Genomic DNA, 6,485 nt, shown 5'->3' with positions numbered 1-6,485 from the left:
GGAGGATCAGGTAGTATCCCAAGACTCCAGCAGTCATCAGAAAATAAGTTAACATTTGTTGTTCACCACAGAAACTTCATCTGAGTCTCAGACTGCGGCCTCTGGGTCTTGGAGCCAGCCAGCCTCTCTCCCAGACAGCCTGGAGCCCAGCACAGTGCAGTTGGAGAGCACTGGTGGCTGGAAGGTAAATTACAACTGCCAGCAAAAGCCAGCCCAGCAGGGAGAAGGGGACAGGGGCATTCTTTTGTTTGCATACTGAAAAGCTTCTTAACCGTGTACACTGGGCCTTTTGGAAAGAACTGGGCCTCTGGGCTGACCTGAGGTGACCAGGAATTATTTTTCAAATTGTCCCTTATTATGAGTAATTTTTCCAGCAGCTCTTCCATCACTGGCATCTCCTCTGTAGCATTAATTTATCTTCTCAAGAGTATTTTTTAATAATGCTTTTAGAGATGTTATGTGCCAAAGAAATTAGATTAATCTCTATTTGTTCACACAAAGTTTAAAGATATGTTGTTAAAGAGAAAGTCACAGAATATATGTGTAGGATCATTCGAATTAGGTTAACTATCAGGTTGAATCATACCAAGATGCTGATAATGTGATTTTATAAAAATAGATCTCTGAAAAGACATTCACCAAACTGTTTATTGCTCATCTTTGGCTGGGAGGGTAAAATTAAGGAATGAAGGGGAGGGGACTCGGTAGGGGAGTTCACTTCTTCCTCTATTTGTTTCTGTACCGTTTGAACTTTTATTCAAACATGTTCATGTATTACTTTTACATTTTAAGAAATAAAAAAATAAGCTGCTATTTGCCCAATTTAGCTATGGCAAATATTTTCTGGAATGAACTTAGGAATTAATAAATATTTATGTCAAATTAAACATTCCTATTCTCAAATGCGCTTGCATTTTGCATATATGACGGCTACACACTTCAGATGTCACAGACTTCCAGGTTCCCACCTGACTGAATCCCGTATTTTTCTCCGTGTGACTATTTATTTATTTAGGAGGAGAGGGGAGGAAGGATACTTCTATTTTCATTTGCTTTTCAACGGGGAAAACATTTCTAACCCCGAGACTGGTTAGGGGCCCTCGGACGGGTTTCATTGTCCCCTGTGGATGGACACACACCTTCTGTGTCTTTGTACTTCTCACACTGTGTTGTAATCTCCCACTTATGTCCTCCTGTCTCCTAGCCTCCCACCTCCCTTACTACAAGCAACTGGAAAATAAACACCATGCCTGTTCATTGTGACCTCCCCAGCTTAGAATGCCTAGCATAACAGGAACTCATCAACATTGGTTAAATGAATGAAAGCTTGCATGCATGAGGGCGGGAGGAAATTCCTTTTCATAAATTGTTCATTTTTGTCTTAAAGAAAATGCATACCACGGTTATAGCAATGACAGAGCAGGACTTTAAAGAATTACTCATGTAGTGGTTCAAGGGCAATGAGCTAAAAGCAAATCAGAAACTTCTTCATGTTTTGTTCAAAGCCCACTAACACTTCAACATGTATTAAATGTTAATAAGCAGATATCTGGGTCAGTGGGTTAAGTAATAGCAATGGTGGAAGGTGAGAGGTGAAGAAATACACGGAAATTACATTCGGGGATGGCTTGGCTCACCAGAGCGCAACTTGTATTAATAGCATGCAAGTGGTTTAACCATGTTATCTTTTTCTCTTTTCTCATATAGCAGGCTTGGTACGGTGACAACATTCTCTTGACTCAGGCATCTTCAGGGCCTGGTAAAATTCGGAACACATCAGAAAGTATCCAAGGGCTAGGTATGGGGTCATCTTCCCCTTAGAGAAGGAGAAAAAAAAGGATAATCACTACATTTAACAAAACTGTTTAGAAGCTGGTTATACAGTTTGTGGCTCATCTTTTCCCTACCCCTTGCACTACACATTTTCATGAAGGCCAAAAAAAGAAACAAAGATTTTGTAAGTACAAAATTACTGCTCCTTAACAGGAATACAAAATAATAATAGAGCTATTTTTTTTCTTTTTAGTGTTTAGTGTAACCTAAAAATCACTGGTTAGCGTGGAGGAGTGGTTTCGCACACCAGAGAACATTTGGCAATGCCTGGAGACATTTTCAATTCTCACAACTAGGGGAGGAGAGTGGGGAGGTGATACTGGCTTTTAGTGGATGGAGGCTAGGGTGCTGCTAAACATCTTATAACGCACAGGACAGCCTCCCACCACAAAGAATTATCCAGTCCCACATCGCAATAGTGCTGAAGCTGATAAATCCTACTTTCAATAAATTATCTCATTTAAAACCAAAACAACCCTAGAATATTGTCATTTCCATTTTACAGATGAGAAAAGTGAGTTACAGAAAGGCTAGGTAGAGCTGTTGCTTCAGACCACACAGTTAGTAAGCAGTGCAGCAGCTTTCCAGAGCAATCCTGTCTGATGGAGTTCTTAACCTTGCCCACCGTGTATGGGTGGGAAAGCAGCAAATAATCTTGGGTTACACTGTGGTTTTTATGATTACATGACAGAGAATTGCTGCCATAAGTTCCTAGAGTCCATCACTGTCACTGTATACAAACTTGGAGACAGGTGTCTTCAACTCTACCTGTTTTCTTAGCTCAAATGTGAGTTCTGTTTATTTTTTTAAATTTTTTTTGAAACAGAGTCTCACTCTGTTGCCAGGCTGGAGTGCAGTAGCACGATCTTGGCTCACTGCAACCTCTCACTCCCTGGTTCAAGCCATTCACCTGCCTCAGCCTCCCGAGTTACAGCCATGCACCATCATGCCCAGCTAATTTTTGTACCTTTAGTAGAGACGGGGTTTCACCATTTTGGCCAGGATGGTCTCAATCTCCTGACCTCGTGATCCACCCGCCTCAGCCTCCCAAAGTGCTGGGATTATAGATGTGAGCCACCACACCTGGCTCAAAATGTGAACTCTATGAGTATATTAATTGCTCTTTTCCATCTTTCCAACCAAAACATTCTGAGATTGTATTATATTTACTAAGATAATATTAATCTATAATTAGTAACAGTATTTAATGAAGGCATGCACCAAGTTTATAAGTAATTCTCCAAAATAATAAAAGTATTAGCAAAGTAATAAAATATCAAATGCAGTCTTTTCTCATTCCATGGAATTCTTCTCCATGCATATTGGTGGGCAGAATGTGTCTGAAGTTATGTGAAATTCATGAAACAGCCTTATGTTCTTTATCAGCCATCATATCCCACAGTTTATAGGAATAGAACATTTAAATATGTCTCTACCAGAGCAGTACAATAATACCAGACCCAACAATAAGACATTTCACATGGTTGTAATTGCATTTTATACATAAGGGCTCCCTTTTCCCTCCAGTGTCCCCAAAGGTCTGCCATTGGTAGATTTTGCTGAGAATCATCCATTTTCCATGAGCCTGAAACAGATCCCATATATAATAGACCAATGTAGAACATGGAGAAATAGTAGTGTGTATGTTTTGTCCCCTTCTCAATGGGTTATGCATCTTTTTCATTGTTTCTTCTTGTCTAATAAGATTTCTTGCTTATTGGTTTATTACCACATTTGACTTAATAGTTTCCATTCTATATGTCTTAGAACACTTTCAGCTTTGGCAGCAGATGAGAACAGGGATATCCAGAATCATTCAGCTCTCCAGCCCAAACCTCAAACTCCCATCACTGATTTAGTGGCCAAACTTGTTTGTATTGCTCATAAGTACCAAAAAAATTGCTTAGACTACAGTGAAAGACATAAAGGGGAAATTCATAAAGGGTTTTGGAGGAATCCTTAAATAATTAAGCTGTGATTATTTTTTATGTATGCTTTTAATGAAGGAGTGTATTGGAATAAAATAATATATATTTATTTTAACAGGATAATTCAATTTACTGGAAAGACTGTTATTCAAATCTAACCTTAAATTAACATTTAACAAATATTAATGAACGAAATATGAATGGATAGATTTTTTTTTTTTTGGATTTAAGGCAGAAGATAATGACAAACCCAAGGTAGAAATGTCAATAGAACTTTGCTTCTTCCTCTCCCTACTCATCCTCCATCACACCTGCCTCTCCAATCCATGCTGCACACTGCAAATAAAAATACGATATTCCAAAATAAAAAATATGATATTTCTGTCTGGGCATGGTGACTCACACCTGTAATCCCAGCAATTTTAGGGGCTAAGGTGGGAGGATTGCTTGAGCCCAGGAATTCAAGACCAGCCTGGGGAACAGCTATTCAGGAGATTGAGGTGGGTGCAATGCTTCAGCCTATAAGGATAAAACTGCAATTAGCCATGATTACACCACTGCACTTTAGCCTGGGCAACAGAACAAAACCCTACCTCCGAAAAAAAATGGAGTTTCTGATGGCTATCTCAAAAATATTCAGTGACATCCACTATTACCTAAAAATAATGTTCCAATCCCATAGCATGGCATTCAAGACTATTCAATTTGGCTATGACTGAGCTTTCTAGCCTTGTTTCTTGATAATTCTCATTCCTTTTTATTTCTCGCATCATCCTAGAAGCTTCAACTCCAGTCACAGCAGATCACTCGGGGTCCCCCAAACACATATTGCTATTGACAGATCCTTTGCCTAAATTTTCCTTGTCACTTCACCACCCAACTCAACTCATCCTTCCAGGCCCAATCTAAATGCTATCCTTCTCTCATTTACATAGCACATTGTTTATTTCTCAACAATGGGCTCCTTTAAAACATTCAACGGTTATTTTTGTCACATGCATAGGTGTCTAACATACACTAGCTCTGGGGTCAAATTCAATCCATATTTTGTAATGTAGAATCATGCCCATTATTAGGGACCAGGAATGCTTGATATGAATTGAGGTAAGTGATCATAGGAAGTGTACTTTTGACACTAATTTGCCTTGGGGAAGCTAAGAATATCTGCTCTAGCCATTCTGCATTTGGCACATTTTGAGTTTAAGCAGAAGTGGTGTGATAAGTCAGTCCCTTTGATAACTGTGAGATCTGATTAATTCACAAACAGGTCTATATCAGTTCAATAGCATCCTAAACACATATCCCTCAACCCTAGCTGCCCACCTTTAGGCTTAAGATGCTTCTGAAAAAGCTGAAAGAATTTTCCCACTTTTTGTTTTCCTAGAAAAGCCACTTCCTTTCAGTAATTCTAGCCATCCAGCAATTATTATATTGTACAAAGATTTTAGACTCGGTGCCATACAGTTTTCATTATAACTTGCAACAACCTGGCAATTAAGTAATCTCTTTCCTCTTGCTAGAACTTCACATAACCCATGGTACAAACATTTGGCCTAAATAAGACTCACTTGGGTATATTGTACTTAGATATTTGTAAACATAGAAATTTTTGAGTTTTTTGGGGTCATTTCTGAAGAAGCAGCAACCATGTTCCTTCAGTCCTCACTCTCCTGCCTTTTTTTTTTTTTTTTTTTTTTGAGACTGAGTCTCACTCTGTCACCAGGCTGGGACAATCTCGGTTCACTGCAACTTCTGCCTCCTGGGTTCAAGCGATTCTCCTGCCTCAGCCACTGAGTAGCTGGGACTACAGGTACAGGCCACCACACCCAGCTAATTTTTGTATTTTTAGTAGAGACAGGGTCTCTTCCTGTTAGCCAGGATGTTCTCAATCTCTTGACCTTGTGATCTGCCTGCCTTGGCCTCTCTTCTTTAAAGACTCACTGTACCCTGAAAAAGAAACACCAGAAATTGCTTTTCAGATTCAAAAATTAAGAAAGGTGTCAAGCAGGCCAGGCCTGTTTAAAGGACCCAGCCCTTAGATGTAAACTGGAGAATCCAGAAACGTTAACCCTGAAAATGACCTGGGGGCAAGCCTACAGCTCCAGCAGCTCCAGGCACTGAGCAGGAAATATAAATGGATGAGCAGGCTGCTGGCTAAGAGGGGAAGCTACTGTGGACTATAAGAACTCATGGCCTATTTCAAAAAAACAAACACTACCCAGCACAGTCACAAGAACAGGAAGCCCAGTGTTGCCCAGAATTTTCAATTTTCCAAGAGAAGCTGAAAATCCGGATTTTTGAGGGTGAAATATCCCTATTTGGAACATAACTGAAATTCATTTTCAAAGACCATGTAGGTCCAAGTAGAATCAGTCTGCAGGTTGGATATGCCCTGGGGCCATTGCTTTGTAATCCTTGTCATAGGAACCATTTATCCCACTTTCTTCATTTTACAGATTGAAACTACCCTTGCAGGGTTAATGAGAATTACAATGCAGACTTTAGGCGGATTTAGTTAGGCACTGATCAGACTGTGCTGAGGCACTTTGACCTGCTTCCTACAGCTGCTAACTAACCAAGAGTCAGGTAGCTTGCTGACCACCTGCTCCCGCGTTACTCCTATAGACAGAACCTCGGACTGCACCTTTTTCCCCAAAATTGCTTTTCTGATTCTGAATTCCAGGAAACGCCAACCCATCTGAAGAACCCGCCAAGGAACTGACT

The sequence above is a fragment of the Aotus nancymaae genome, unplaced genomic scaffold (assembly GCF_030222135.1).
Source record: "Aotus nancymaae isolate 86718 unplaced genomic scaffold, 86718_ANA_hifiasm-v0.15.2.pri h1tg000006l, whole genome shotgun sequence".
Classification (NCBI taxonomy): domain Eukaryota; kingdom Metazoa; phylum Chordata; class Mammalia; order Primates; family Aotidae; genus Aotus; species Aotus nancymaae.
Note: the sequence above shows the minus strand (reverse complement) of the source record.